Source organism: Phaenicophaeus curvirostris, chromosome 1 (genome assembly GCF_032191515.1).
Source record: "Phaenicophaeus curvirostris isolate KB17595 chromosome 1, BPBGC_Pcur_1.0, whole genome shotgun sequence".
NCBI classification, from domain to species: Eukaryota; Metazoa; Chordata; class Aves; order Cuculiformes; family Cuculidae; genus Phaenicophaeus; species Phaenicophaeus curvirostris.
The window spans coordinates 138,503,909-138,520,424 of NC_091392.1; positions in this window are offsets into that span (position 1 = coordinate 138,503,909).

The following is a 16,516-nucleotide window of genomic DNA, read 5'->3' on the forward strand; positions in this document are numbered from 1 at the left end:
CTCAACTACCCATCACGAGATAAATGTCTGCATTAAAAAGACTGATAGTGGAGTTCAAAAGTGTTGGACAAAGATCTTACCCAGAAGAAGCTTATCAGATTTTGAAGTATTCAATAGTGAAAATGGTAGCATCTCAGAGAATCAAGAGACAGATACAGAATCTTCAGCATGGGCATCGATGGAAACACAGATCTAGTTTATAGCTGTGGATCACAGTGAAATATTTCGGGTTTGCTAGTCACGGTGACACCAGTCATAGAGCCTTAAACTGGACCTCATACATTTAAACAGCTCTGGCTTCCTAAAATGTGCTGCATTCAGTCTGAGGGGAATCAGTTGATTATTTTCAGGGGACATAGACGTTTGTGAAATTTTTTTAACCATTACAATATTTGACTTTTTTTTGCCTCCCATTCCATTTTTTTTGGTTTTCAGACACGGCACATCTTTTCTCTCTGCTATAACATACAGAAAACCACTAAACAACCTTAACTGAATACTCCAGATTTTGAGTGTTTATTCTGGAGATGTTTGCAACACCCTGGCAATGTGTGTGTTTGCTCCTGCCGTGACTTACTGATAAGTCCTCTCAACCCTTACCTAATTTCTTTCTTTGGGAACAAACAGATAGATTAATATTTCTGAGAGGAGGTTGTATATCTAGTGGCAGCAGCCACAGTGGCTCCTGAGAGCAGGGTAATCGACGGGGAGGCAGCTTGTGGCACCAGGGAGGTCACTCTGGGCAGCAATTTCTGGTTCCTTGTGTTTGTTTCTGGGATTACTAGACCATGATGACTACTTTAAGCTTGAAGTGCTGTGCGCAGGACCATGATGAGGCTGGAGGACACAGCCTGGAGTCTTCATTTGCACCTCATGCTCAGGCTACCTGTAGATGAGATGCCTCTGAAGACTTGGCACCAGCTTACAGGAAATCTTAAGCTGAAGGGTTTAGGCGGGATTTAGGTTGCCCAAACTCATCACAGAATGCCAAAGCATGAAAAACCAGCCCTGGTTTACTTGCAACAGGCAAATTCAGTGATAAAATTCAGTGGCTGGTAAAAATGTTACTGTGGTTGTTAGACACAGGATACAATACTGCCCCCTTCACATCATAGATTCTCAAGAGTCAAGGTCACATGAGATAGGGGTTTTTTTCATCAGAGCTTTGCAAGATGAGGGGAAATTTCTTTCTTACTTTAAAATTACAGAGAGGAGAAGAAAAACAGAGTGAATTTTATTAGCTAAATTTTAATTGAAATTTTTGAATAAGAAAAAATTTGAAAAATAAAATCTTCAAATTCTTCAATTTGATACAGTCCCACCAATGTCAAGAATTATAGAATGGGGAAGAAGGGAGAAACAAGCAGAAGAGGGCTGATGCTGCAGTGCCCCAAAGACCCACCAGCTGAGCGAAGATGCTGCCCATGAGACTGGATTTGAAGTATTTCTGGCAGGGAAATCAAAAAATTGTACGTCAGGGAGAAAGGACAAGAAATTCCTGCAACAGATCACCTGTTCACAGTCAAGAAATTCAGCAATGGAGGTAAATCCTAGGGAATCAGGGAGAAAGGTATTGAGATGGCCACACTTCAGTTGTCTGATGGTTGCTTTGTGATAGCAAAGTTTGTGAGAGTCCTGCAGCTGAAGGCAGCTCTGCTAGTCAGGGAGAGATAGGAACTATGAGGAGGTACTGGTTCTTCTTGTCATCTTGCAAATAATCAACTTTGTCCACCGAGCCATCGGATCAGCAGACGACAAAGGGACAGCCGGCATACGGAGGTGCAGGAGAGTTGCTCCTAATGTTCTGCTAAGAAGAGAAGCTTAAAGTGGAGATAAACAAACCTCTCTCCTCAGACTCACTGTCTGAAAAGATACCAGCAGAAGAATAATACTTTGTTGCTAGAACTCATTCCAACACAGACAGAAACTGGGGAGACACAAAAAAATAAATGCATTCTTGTCTACTAGAAAGCTTTTCTAGTTACAGGGTGAAGGGAAACCTTCTCCTCTTATTCCTGCCTTTGCTCTGTTAATATGTTATCTAGTCCTCCAAAATGCAGACGAGGTAGATTCCTGAGCTGTTTGCTCACCACACTCCCTATTCTGCATGACTGTCTTTTTTTTTTTTTTTTGTGGTAGCTGAGACAGGTCAAAACCAAAACCTGCTACTCCAATGTCCTGATCCCTAGAGAAGCTGAAACAACAGTGTAAACCAACACCTTTCATCAAAGAAGACAGCTCTCAGAGTGTCATGAGAAGCAGTGACCTGGGCAGGAGAGGGGCTGCAGCATTACCCTAGGAAAGGCAAAATTACCAAGACACTGTACCCTGTCCATGTCTTTCCTACAGACAGTTCCTAACTTGGTGGCAGACTATGGGGAAGAGGGACTCTGTTTTTTTGCTTAAATTCTTCACTACAGTGAAGCTGAGGGAGCAAGTCTTGTGTCCTTCAGCAGCCATGAACAACATCCCACCTTCCTCCTGTGATCAGTTGTGAAAACTAGGTGGCTGTGTCCTCAGGAATGTATTTCCAGTACCTTTGTCACTTCTGCTTCTTTAAGCCATCCAGACCTTAACTGCTGTGGTTCTCATGTAGGTTAAGCCTTGATGGCTCTGCGCTCATAATGGATCATTGTGGGATAACTGTGAATATTCTTCTGAAGCTGATGAGTCATTTTTTCCCCATGCATTACTGACTGTCAACTATAACCTGTCATGGAGTAAGACCTTTTAAGGGCCAAACTTCAGCGCAGAGGTTACTTACATAGAATCATAGAATGGTTTGGTTTGGAAGGGACTTTAAAGACCATCCAGTTCCAACCCCGTACCATGGCCAGGGACACCTCCCACAGACCAGGCTGCCCAAGGACCCATCCAACCTGGCCTTGAACACCTCCAGGGATGGGGCAGCCACAACTTCCCTGGGCAACCTGTTCCAGTGCCTCATCACCCTCATCGTGAAGAATTTCTTCCTAATGTCTAATCTAAATCTTCCCCCCTTCCAATTTAAAGCCATTCCCCTTCATCCTATCACTCCATGCCCTTGTAAAACGTCTTTCCCAGCTTTCCTGTAGCTCCTTCAGGTACTGGAAGGCCACTGTAAGATCTCCCCGGACCCTTCTTTTCTTCAGGCTGAACAACCCCAATTCTCTCTGACTGTTCTTATAGCAGAGGTGCTCAAGCCCTGGTCTGGAGCAGAGGAGAAGAATCACCTCCCTCAACCTGCTGGCCATGCTTCTTTTGATGCAGCCTAGGATATGGTTGGCCTTTTGGGCTGTGAGCGCACATTGCCAGCTCATGTTGAGCTTCTTATCAATCAGCACCCCCAAGTCCTTCTCTACGGGGCTGCTCTCAATCTCATCATCCCCCCATCCTGTATTGAAACCACAGATTGCCTCGACCCAGGTGTAGGACCTTGTACTTGGGTTCACTCATGAGGTTCACACAGCCCCACTTCTCCAGCTTGTCCAGGTCCCTCTGGATGACAACCTGTCCTTCTGGTGTGACAACTGCACCACTCAGCTTGGTGTCATCTGCAAACTTGCTAAGGGTGCACTCAATCTTGCTGTCTATATAATTGATGAAGATATTAAACAGTCTCAGTACAGATTCCTGAGGGACACTACTTATCATATCCCAATACAGGTCAGATAAACCAGGTCCTCAGAGCAGAACCAGCCCTATTCCATATTTTGCAAAGCTGTAACTGCTGCAATTTTACCAATTTGGTGCTTCTGTATGTGTCGTGTTTTATTTTACCTAAGATAATTCATCAATATCCAGATATATACTCCATATGGCCCACCTTCCTCCAACTTTGCAAAAATAGTAGTAGTAATTACCCTTCAAGTACAGTATTCCTAGTTAGGGGATGTTTCTAGCACTGCTGTAACACAACTTACAGATTAGAGTGTTGCCTGGCCACAAAAGCAGTTTTGCCAAGCCTCTAAATGCAATCTTAACAAACCACCTTCTCTTAAAAGCAGTGGTAAAAAGCCACTCCAATGCACTGGAAGCTCAGTAGCCATCAGAATTTATGTCACTGTTTCTGCTTGATAAAAACAGAAAAACAAGCAGCTAGGAGCTGCTCTAGTAGTGACCAAACCCTACCTGACTGTAATCTGTTTCCTCCCACAAGTTAATTTTCCACAGCAAATTTCTTTCAGTTGGCCTCAAGATACACTAAGGCTTTTCTAACCACCTCCTGCCCTATCAAGTTAACAAAAAAAATCCACTGCCTCTTATAAACAAATAAAATCCTACAGAAGACTATCCCATTTGTCAAATGTCTTTTCCATGGATTAGGATGTTCCTGAGTGTCAAGTTTCGCTGTAAAAACAAAGTTGTTATTTCTTACAATTATATACACCCATATCTATTTTACTTGCAGTGATCACAGCAATGATAACTAATTAATTCATGGTAATATAATATAGTAATAAATCTCACAGGGGTTTACGAGCACATTTGTTACAGCACACATTAGAAGCTGCATGGAGAAAGGACGTTAGTGGCAAGTTGAAGTGCAAGTTTTTCCTGTTCCCTGGTTACAAGTGAAGAACATGATGGCACACCCACTGTGCATTGTTGCAGTTATTAAGTTTTTTATAGGAATAGCTGTGTTATTGAGATGTGAGAATTTCATTCAGTTCGTGGGCATAATCAGAACCATCAGCTACAGATTCAGACACTGCTAGAAATACACTTGAAACATTTCTGATCTTGAAATGACCCTCGGGTCCTCTGATATAGACAAAACTTCGTGTCAGGCTACAGGGACAGACCCTTATTTTCAGTTTCTGCTCCATACTGAAAGAAAATTCACATAAAGAATTTGCAATGATTTAAGTAGCCTTGTAACATAGTCAGATTTGGGAAACGAGGCTAACGCAAGCCTAAATAATTGGTGGCTTATAGGAAATAGAAGTTGACAACTAAGGGGTTATTTATTGGGATGATGTTTTGGGGTTTTTTTTAAGGAAATGAGATTTATGCAGTTGCCTTATCTTGTACTGTCTTTGTTCCCTTTTTCTTGTCCCTGTCAATTTTTAACCAATGAATCACAGAATCATTAGGTTGGAAAAGACCCATTGGATCATCAAGTCCAACCATTCCTATCAATCACTAAACCATGTTCCTCAGCACCTCATCCATCCATCTTTTAAACACCTCCCTGGGCAGCCTGTTCCAGTGCCCAAAACTCACAAGTTGAGTTCGACAAAAAATATGTCAGTCGTAGCATGGAGTTCTTGAAAAAGAAGTTTTTCTTGAATGTTTTGATAATTTTATTAACAGGCAGCTGGGGTTTGGGCCAAATGCAGAGGTGAACATGGCTGGTCTCCCATGAAGATGAAGATCACACAACAGGACCAAGGTTGGGGCAGAAATTTCAAGAAATTTTATTTTCTTGGAGGGAGCTGATCACCTTGCAGAGAGCTGTACACCACAGGGTGTGCCTGTTGCTAGGACCCTGTCTAGAATAAGAGGTCCCAGTAATTCTTAAACATTGACCTTAGAGGCCTTTACATCTGAGATCCTGTCAGCAGTCAGAGAGCAAGCAGCCAGCTAAAAATGAAACACAGTTCTACTGCCTCTGCTTCTCCTTTTTAACCACCAAGTGGAATACTGAGAAGGGAGGGCACTGCTGTCATGTTCCTACTACTACAGCTTGAAAGCAGATTAAGATCATTAGTTAAAGCTATAACATCAATGCAGGAATGGGCAAAGGTTCCTAAAAGGATAAAAAATTTTCTGAAAACGTATCCATAAGGCATCAATATATGTGAATATCATTCACTCTTCACCCAGAGTCTTGAGCTTCCTCATTCTTAAAATGAAAGTGAGCACAAAAAATACCCCAAATTATTTCAGGCTTGTGGCTTTCAGTATGAGGTTGAGAAATGCAAATCCCTTTGCTCTTACAGTCTCAGCTCCCTTTGCTCTCACAGACAGAATTTAGGAGAGGGTAGTTCTAGAAGATGTATAGGTTACAGCCAGAGAAACACATTTATGCAGCAGTCTGCGTTCCCTTTCAGTGCTTTTCTTATCAGAGCGTGATTGCCTAGGGATCCAAGACCAGTGATATGCTTGTGCCAAAATGCTTGTATATAACAGAAGAATGAGGAACCTGCAGCTTGCCTTTGCTCAGGTGCTAGTTACGGGCTCTATATACCATCCAGATTTACCCTGACAGCTAGCATTGGTGGTCAGGATGTGCTGTTCTTCCTCCAGTTCCTCCCATGTGGGCTTTCTACCTGTGCTTTCAAAGGGCCAACCAACAGTGGTGCAAACAGACAGAGCTGCTGTCTTAATAGCATGTGTTAGTGGAACCACCCCAACAGGAGAAGTCCCCATCTTGTGCAAGGCCTTGGCATGATAATAACGGCTAAGCAGAATTATTTGCACAATGTCTAGCTATTATTTAATCTGACACCAAGGGAAAAATGTCAGGCAATTGTCTTGCAGATGTGCAGAGTGATGTCAAGGGGCGTAAAATTTCTCACACGAGCTTCCTCAATTCAGGCTCAAGAAAAACACAAATAAAAACATGACTCACATAATTTGACAGAGCAGCTGAGTCTCAGGCTCCACTTCCAGCAGAACATGCGTGAGCAGACATGTTCCTGTATATTACTGTCCCTCTCGTCTTGATTAGGCAGGTTTCCTTCCATAACAAAAGCTAACAATTTCGCTCAGTACATGAGAAACGAGGGCGGGAGAGCCCATTTCTTACACTACTCTTCTTTAAAACTCATCTCCAAGGGCTAGCCCACGGGCAACAGGCACCACTTCTCTTTGAAATCTGTGCAGATTGACAGAAGTCCAAATGAAATATGGATTCATGTGTTTTCCCACAGTTACTCAGTAAGCCTAGAAGTCTCTGAGGCGTTTCTTAAATATACACAACCCCTCATCCCTGCCAAGTTGTACATGCAGGTGCTCCAGGGGAATGATGAGGAATAGAGGTATCTCCTAAACAGAAAATTCCCAAGCATTTAGTCCTCGTATGGGCAAAAGGAAAATTCCTCATACTAGGGCAATCAAAATTCATATAGCCATCTCCAACTGTCATCCCTCCCCACTCACACAGTCTTCATTTTCCTGAGACTATTATGCTTTTTAGCACCATTTGATCATTTCACCCATCAGATCTTGGTATCACCTGGATTGTCAGCTGAGGAAAACCCAGGATGCACCTGGAAGTCATTCCCACTGAAGGATAGAGAACAACTTCTAGGGAGCAAGTCACTCCGTCCCAAATTAAACTCAGACAAACCGCAGCCTAGAAATTCCCATTTCTCCCCGCCAGGCTCTTTGAATGCTTATGGCGACTAGTTCCTCCAACAAGCCATCTTCGGGAATGATAAAGCTCTAATTGAAGCTAACTGGTCAAAATTGCTTTAGGGTGTTGTGGAGAAGTTTGCTGACAGCAGGCCAACACTGCATGAACAGGCATGACTGACGGTTCATATTGGATCAAGATGCTGCAAGATGATGTGGCAGTTCAAAACAGGCTGGAGTCAGGCATGGGCACGCAGCTCACCATTAGCCAAAGTATCTGACAGAGATGATGTGCATGCTTTTTCTTCACAGTCTGGCTTTACACCAGGTGTAGAAGGACAGAGAGCAATACCCGGTCCATCACAGAGCCTGCTGGTACAAGAGAAACCACCCAGCTTTGTTAGCTTACTTAAAACATCTGATTAAGAGTTGTTGGTTTTTTGGTTTTTTTTTAGGAAACAAACACTGTGTGCTATTATGCCCAAAAACTCCGAGTTTGTTGAAGAGTCCCAGTGTTAGATTTCCTGTGGCATCAGAATATGGCTTCATCATGAACTAATTCTGCCTCAGATCTTGTCTCAGATGTATCATCTGCTTTCTAGAGCATCAAATTCAGCATTTACAAGGAGTTTCAGTAAGAAAAGATGACGCCAACAGAGGTCAGTGCATCACCATAACTCAGTTGCTCCAAACCTTATTGAGTAAAAACAGATCACAGTGTAGATGATGGTTTGTTTTTTTTTAAATGGGAGGAGTGATTTAAAAGATGTTTGTAAGTAATATCTTTTAAGAGGAATCATCCCAGTCACTATCTCATACTAAGAATTATCATAGAAGAAGAATGAACAACAAAATTCCCTATTTTTAAATGAAAAGAAAGAACTTTAGAGAATCTAGCATTTTTTGACATTAATTCCTCCTCCACTCCCTCGTCACACTCAAATATTCAAAACAGATGCTGAAAACAAGTAAGAAGTTTATAAACTTACCCTATGTAGTTTTAGTTATTAGGAAGGTCACTAACATGATAGAAAATGTACTTTATGATATACAGCTCACCTTAGGACATTGTCTTTGCACCAACAAGGAATTGTTCATGGAAATGTGCAGTTGAAATTGATCACACCATTTGTTAAAGTAAAGAGAATGTTTACTTTCTGCTGTATTGAGAAATCCGTGATGACAGATTCTAGAAAATAGCAACTCTTTCTCAGTGACCCATCTCTTAAGGAAAATCAAGAGCGAATTTCTCGGGTAGCCACCTCAAAAACACTCTGGCAGCTTTGATGCCTACATGCTGAGCAGAGCTCACCTACATCGAAGAAGGAGTAAGGACACACTCAGAGCTGACTCATGTTACTCCCACTCACTCTTGTGAAAGTAGGAGCAAACAGACCTCATTGGCAGCAGCAGCAAGTGGAAGGAGGATGGAGCAACAGCATCAGCCAGACAAGGAAGGATGGAGCCTGCAGGGCTTGCTATCAGCTTTCCTGGGCATTTATTTTTGCATTCTTTTCTCTCAGTGTTTCCTCCCACTAGTTTCCATCCCCAACACCTACTGCAGTCCCCATGTTGCCAAAACCCACCAGTTGTTAGCAGAGTAGGAGGCAGCAGATGGGACTCTCCAAATCTGCTAAAAGTTTCTTAAGCAATCCTGTTTGTGCCTCGGTTACCCAAGAGCAGAAATGTTAGCGCTGATCTCTCTCCATCTTTTCCAGGCAGATAGTTTTGTGTATCTGTACCCAGCTTTCCTAGCGTGGTATCAACTGGCCTTGGTGTCCTTTACAAACTGCTCTCATACAAGCAGTATAGTGAACATTACATTCTGCAGAGGGGATTATTAATCCCCAAAAATTGAACTCCTGTCAAATCAAGGGGAACAAATTAGCAATGCCGGGTTCCAGCATCCCAGCCTACACAAACCTCCCCTTGGAAATAAAGTTTAGAAAAGACCTCTAAGCACTGGGAAGGTAGAAGTGCTGGTGAGGCCACATCTTGAACATGATATTCAGTTTGGGGTTCCTCACTGCAAGAAAGATATTGAGGTACCAGAGCTTGTCCAAAGAAGAGCAACAAAGCTGGTGAAGGCTCTGGAGCACAAGCTTTATGACAAGCGGCTGAGGGAACTGGGGTTGTTTAGCCTGGAGAAAAGGAGGCTGAGCGGGAGCCATATAATTCTTTACAACTACGTGAAAGGAGGTTGTAGTGAGGTTGATGTAGAACTCTTCTCCCAAGTAACAAGTGATAGGACAAGACAAAATGGCCACAGGTTGCACCAGAGGAGGTTTCGACTGAATATTAGGAAAATTTATTTACAGAAAGTATTGTCAAGCACTGGAACAGGCTGCCCAGGGAAGTGGTTGAGTCATCATCCCTGGAGGTATTTAAAAGACAGGTAGATGTAGCACTTAGGGATACGGTTTAGTGCAACCTGGCAGTGTTAGATTTACAGTCAAATTTGATGATCTTAAAGGTCTTTTCCAACCTAAATGACTGTGTGATTCTAAGAACACTGTGACTGCTCAGTCTCACTGCCCAAAGGCACAAATCTACACCATCACTCAGTGATGTCCCAGGTAACTTCAGTTTTTTGACCAACGCCACCTACATTTGAAAGAGGATTCCAGGTCACCAGAACATTAAGGCGAGATTCAGCTCATCCAACTTCACAGATAACTGCAGTGTAGATGTATACTGATGCCTGCGCTACCCAGCTAAGACAACTTCTTCAATCAAAGGGAGCAAATAATTAAAAGGCCCAATTCGCTAGACTCAAATCGACATCTGAGATCAGTCTGCTGAGTTATGCCTTAGAAGTGCTTGCTTCTCTCCTCCACACAGTGAAGAATTTCATGGTTTTGAAGCAATAACCTTTCATAAATGAGCACAAATAAGCTGTCTGGAGAAGAAGAGATAACCCTGGCCCAGATGGGAGCCTGGCAGAGGGGACAAGAGCACATGGTTGTGGTCAGTCATTCCAGAAGTACTGCCTGCAGTGCGTTCAGTGATCCCACACTGGAAGACACAATTCCAGATCCCAGTTGCCTCCAGGATAGCAGAAGTACCACCTTCCCCAAGGCAAGTTAGCACAGCCAAGTTTTTCCATAGTACTCAAATTTTTTTGACAGAAGGAGCAATTTCTGCTGAATCACACCCAAAAAGCCCCTAGAAAGCCCCACTGTCCCTGCAAACACTCAGGCTACAGTATCATCTCAAGCTAATCTTCATATTTTTCACTCCTTTTGTCCACAGCAATATCGCATGTCATCTGGAGCTTCCATCCTTGGTTTATTCATCCTAAGAGAAAGCAAACACCTGCTTGAACCTTTCAGCACATGCATCGAAAAGAATTTTACGTCATAAAATACAGTGGTTGCGGCTGTAACTGGTTTCCTGAGCTCCCATTGTATGAGCAAGTTCAAGCCGCTCCAAAGAACCATGTGCAAGTGCTAGGGCAGGAGTGGGTGGAAAGAAGGCTGAAGGAGGATCCAGGTACAGGCACAAAGTATGGCATGAGGCAGGACTGGCCAAAGTTAGATTGCTCTTTCCCTACTGCACAGTGTCTGGCAAAGCATTCAGGAGATAGCTCAAAAATGATTCATAGGCTTTTACAGACTGGGAAGAGGAGGAGGATGAAGGCTGTTGATCAGGCTTTCTAGCAGGAACTGGTAGTGCCTGCAACATGGAAACCTTCTGGGACCATACGCACCATCATTTTCCTAGAGAAAAGCTAAATACCCTCAGACAAGAGAATGCTTCCCAAGATACCCGGCGTCCCAAATCAGAAACCATCCCAGAACATCATAATACAGGCAAGGCTCCCCTTATTTTCTCCATACCAGCCTCACACTCTTTGGCTTTCTTGTAGCCCACCTATCACTGCTCCAAACTCTTAATGTGACTGTGTCACCTCAATGACATTGACATGAGGGAAAATTCATCATTCCCCATAGTCCAACACCCTGCATCAATGATCCTCAACATGTTAGACACAAATAGGTCCATTGTGGGACCAGCCCAGCTGTTTACGTCTGAGGTGACTTAAAAAAGAGGAAAGGTTTTTCCAGAAAGTATGGTAGAGGACAGTTCATCTTTTCCATCTCCCTTTGGATACAAAAATCTATCAGCAGGCAAGGAAAGCCCTGCAGAGGCTGGAGCAAGCCTTCAGTTTCCTCCAAGTCCTAAGCGTCCCTCAGGCACAATTTTTCCAGTTCAAGCTTTATTTCCAAACTATGGAGCCAACCTCCCTGTCACTTGCCTTTTCACACACCTGCCGGTAACGTGTCCTTCCCCTCTCTGTTTCTTCACATTTCTCTTCATCATCACCTCAGCTTCCATGTTAAGCTTCACGTCTGATAGCTCTATCCAGTACCTGAAGGGGCTACAAGAAACCTGGGGAGGAACTGTTAACAAAGACTTGTAGTGATAGGACTAGGGGCAATGGCTCTAAACTGGAGAGGGGCAGATTTAGACTAGACATAAGGAAGAATTTATTCAATACGGGAGTGATGAGGCACTGGAAGAAGTTGCCCAGGGAAGTTGTGGATGCCCCATCCCTGGAGGTGTTCAAGGCCAGGCAGGATGGGGCCTTGAGTAGCCTGATCTAGTGGGAGGTGTCCCTGCCCATGGCAGGGGGGTTGGAACTGGATGATCTTTAACATCCCTTCCAATCCAAACTATTCTATGATTCTTTCTCTTTCCCTTCATCTTAACATCCTTCTAGGGTATCAATGCTGTGATATCAGCTCTGTCCAGAAGAAAGCACATTCTTGATAGGGTACTCAACCACATCTTCTCTTCCCTTACATGTTTTGGGTATACTTCTAAACACAGAGTTGAACACTTTAAGAAGACAACAGATGATGAGTGTGAGGGTCCCACACCTCCTTAGATGTTAGCACTGCTTGCACTTACAGCTCACACGAGGTTTATTTTGACGCAGGAGGAGAACCTTTATGTCAACACCAACTGTTTCTTTGACTTTGGGGTTGTCAACACGGCAACGCATAGCACAAACAAACTCAATAAACCAATACTTTAAGCAGCTCAAGCAATCTACAGTCTTAGACAAAATAAATTAATCTACAGCTATTTTCTACTCTTCAGCTCTTCTTTTGTGGACACCGAATTCCTGTTCATGCACTTCCCAAGATACTGCTTTTTGCTCCTGCAGCCATTTTCCCATTCAGGCCCCCCTGCTGACCAAAATTACCCTGCAAGTCATCCAACAGTTCTGTTAATAATTTGTAGGGCGAGTGGCTTCCCATTTTCCAAGAACATTTTCATGTGAACTGAGGTTCAAACTTCAATGTCTGTCCTTTGTGGGCTGTACTTTATTACCCTCTGAAATCTCAGTCCACATTCTCTCACAAATCTCATTCTCTCACAAATCTCAGTCCACTCAGTCCACATTGACACAGATAGATAACAGCAAGAAGGCAGCAAATATCTGGATTTAAAGTTATATTTCTAAGTTTGACACTAATGTGAGTATGGAGCATGATAGGGTCAAGGTAAAATAAACTATGCAAAGCCAGGCTATTTCATCAGGGCAGCTACCTCTCTGTTCTGCAAGAGACCTATTTACCCATAGCAGGTTGCACTTAGTGAACCTTTTATTTAAAGCCAGCTACTTTCTGTCTATCCTTTCTCTCATTAGCAAAAAGACCAACTTTAGGGTTTCTCTTTAAAAGAGATAAATACCCTGAACAATAAGTAGGTAAATAAAAATTGGAAGAAAAATTACTAACTCTCCTTATCCAGAAATGGGAGATGTTTTCACATTTTTTCCCCCACCCAGAGTCCTAGGCACAACAGTAAAAGCCGGTGGAGCAAATCCTACATCCCCATATTTGCCACTTCCAAGCCTATGACAGCACATGGGTGCAACAGCAATGCCAGCACAGCTGTGATGTTTAACCAGCTTCATTCACATCCTGGCTGCACTTACGAATATTTGGAAACTCTTGGTTTAAATCTAATAGGTTGTCTCAATGACACGTTAAGAGAAGTAAGATTTATCCAGCCTGGAATAGGTTAAATATGCTAGTGTGCATTAAACATAATAAATACTTAGGAAAGCTTATAAAAGTCAGGATATACAGAGGGAATATTCCCTTCTTACAAGGGAAGCCAGCTCCCATCAGTGACTGCTATCTTGTTGGCAAAATCTTATGTTCTGCCTGTGATCCGTGTTGGGGAGATACCCCATCAGCAGGTTTCACCTGGGCAGGCAGCAGTCTCCCTGCTGCGCTTTTCACAATGTGGGGCTGACCCACAGCAACCCTCGTACTCAGTCGCTTAGTAACTGTCTCCTCACCAAGGACAACAGGCACAGTATCATTCCCTACATGCAAAAGGGAATGAACCCCATCCTATGCCCCCTTCCTGCTTAAGGCAAGGAGCCTTTGCCTTACTTCAGATAACAAGGCTGGAGAATTGTCCCATCATGATTTCCAGACAACACTTTCTTTTAGGCAGCAAAATCACAAAACAGTAAGTTCTGAAATTTGAAGAAAATGAAGCAGTGGGCCCTTTGGCAACAGATAGAAATTTTTCCTCAGAACTTTCTTTAGTTTGGCAAGCTGTGCTACAGCAAGAGAGATCCCAAAGCGCTCAGAACTTGGATTCTGAGAGCAGCACACACAGTATCTCTCTTTAGAGAAGGGGGAAAGAGTGACTGAAGAACTGCAAACCAGCAAGACTGGCTTGTGTGCCTGAGGAAGCTCTAGAAAAAAAAATGTGAGGGTATTAAGGATTTCTCAAGAACAAATTGTTTCATAACGATCTACTTTTCATTTTCTGGCAGAACAAATAACCTAGTGGATAGGCAATTTTTCAAATAATTGGGTACTTTTCTAAGTAAAGTATCTGCACACACTTCCTTTTTTTTTTAAATTAAAGGTTAGGACACTTGACTTGCCTCCAGATGTCCTGCCTTCACATTCCTCTCCAGACTTGGTAAACAGGAAATCTTGTGTAATTGTCAATGTTCCTTATGCCAGGGGGCATTTAACACCTTTGCTCCTCAGAAACCTCAGCAGCTTAATTACTATTGGAATTATGACTAGGGAAAAAAACAACAGCCTTGTTGAGCAAACATTAATGAGATGAATGTCTTATTTCTCAATCAAGGTGTCTTTATGCAGCCATATGGACTCACCTCCCTTCCAGGACAAGGTAGGATTGAAGCAGAGACTGTGAGCCGAGAGTTTTTATCCTGCTTTACCATCTATCTAGTCAAGTAGCACAGGAGCAAAGTGGTTGCTAATGACCTAAATTAATCACAGAATCATCTACAAAGGGATTAATGCAGTACCTAATGCAGGTTTTACAGTAGACTTCTGGTAACCATATTGAAATAACGCACGTTAGAAAACCCTGTTCAATGGTCAAGTATATTCAATAGCTCCCTTCTTGGTCCTCTGTATCTGAAATTTCTTTCTGGACTGTGGCATAGTTCAACTGGAAGGGCCAAATATACCACCTACCTCCCCAATGTCACATCACCCTACAAAACGCGTAGGACATCGCCCTGAGAAATGTGGCTTGACCTGCCCTCTGCCTGATCAGTGTGCAGAACCAGATCTCCTGCTCCTCAGCAGGTCAGAAGGCTACCACATAAAAAATCTGGGCAACATGAATATTTTAAAAGGAAGAAATCGACCCAGCTTAGTTCTTACTAAATCACTAGGAGAGACTCCTTGCTAGGAGAGGGATTTTCCTTCTTAAGAAAACGGCTAATTCTCACGGAAACTGCACACAGCCCCATGTAAACTGTGTTTAATATTTCTGAACTGCTAACCTTAGTTTTTCTGCTCCTTCACGCATGGGTTGTTGTGAGAGATTATGCTCATGATGCATTAAATACTCTTTGCTCGTAATGTCGGAGGGCTAACTCAAGGCTTTGAATAGGAGTGGTGGAAAGGCCAAATACTTCAGAGAAAGACACTGAAACATTTGGTCTGGTAAATGAAGAGTATTATTGACCTCCTCATAACATCAGAAAGTGTCAGCATTAAGGATCTGAAAATGTGTTACGTGCTGTGTATCTTTCCAGGCAGTAAAAAGATAGCAAATTCAAGGCAAAAGCTAGATTTCACTGGATATCTACGGATCTTAAACATTCTCAAATGATTAAACCTTTCCCTGTAAAATAATTAAAGAAATACACACAAAAGACAGATTAAAAAGAGTTGATTCAATGAAGGGTGGTTGCATGTGCACTAGGCTTTTCCTAAAAATATCTTCTGGAGCTCCTCCTGAGATCACGTAAGTACCCACAGAGCTGTATCCTCCAACCAGACGGAAGCTGTTCCCCACGTTTGGACCAAAAGTACCACAAAGTTTCAATGCATGCAGCATAGTGTTGGGTCATTATCTAAAAAGCCTGTAAAAATACACCTTGACATAGTGCTTTCTGTACCACTGCGGTATAACCAGGTGCCCACTGGGAAACTAACTGAATTTCATGGAGATGCAGGAGTCAAGGACAGTTGTTGGGGCCCAGGTTTGCACAAAGCCAGGAAATGCTGAAAATCCCCTCCACAGGCTCATCTGTCAGTATTTTCCAAAGTGCATTTCACTTACTCATACGCAAAAATGCTATTTCTGCCCTACATGCAGACCGTTGCAAGAAAAGCAGCAGGAAGAGGTGAGCAATTTCTCTACTTCCATTGCTCACCCACTCGGTCTGGCCAGGTTTTGGACAGGACCTGGCTCACTGCAGGTGTGCTGAGGCCTTTGGAGAAACCCCAAATTCAGAATTCAACTTTGGTGTAGTCATTGGGATGGAAGAAAACCCTGCACAACTTGGGCAAAGGAAGAAATGTCAATAGGCCAGATTTGTCTTCCTAGAGAAGAAAGAGGAGGCAAGGGCAGAGCAGCAAGAAACAGCATTGAAGGCAGGGACAAGGACTTCAAGCTCAATACTGATCAACACGGACCACAAAGAGACAAAAGAAAGCTGACAACAAGTGAAATTACTCTACATTCAGAAAGTAAAATTGAGAGGAAGAGAAGAAAAAAAGAAATCTAAAGGGAAAAGGGAAAAAGGAGAAAAAGACTTGAAACAGGGAAGGAAGAGAGAAGCCATGCACGCAATAAGAAGTTGTAGAAAGCAAAGAGAAGTCCATGTGTCTAAGTGCAGGTACAACCCCTAACAGGACAACTATGGAGCATCAGGTTTTGGTATCACAGGAAATCCTTGTAGCTCACAGTCTGCCTGTACCCTGAT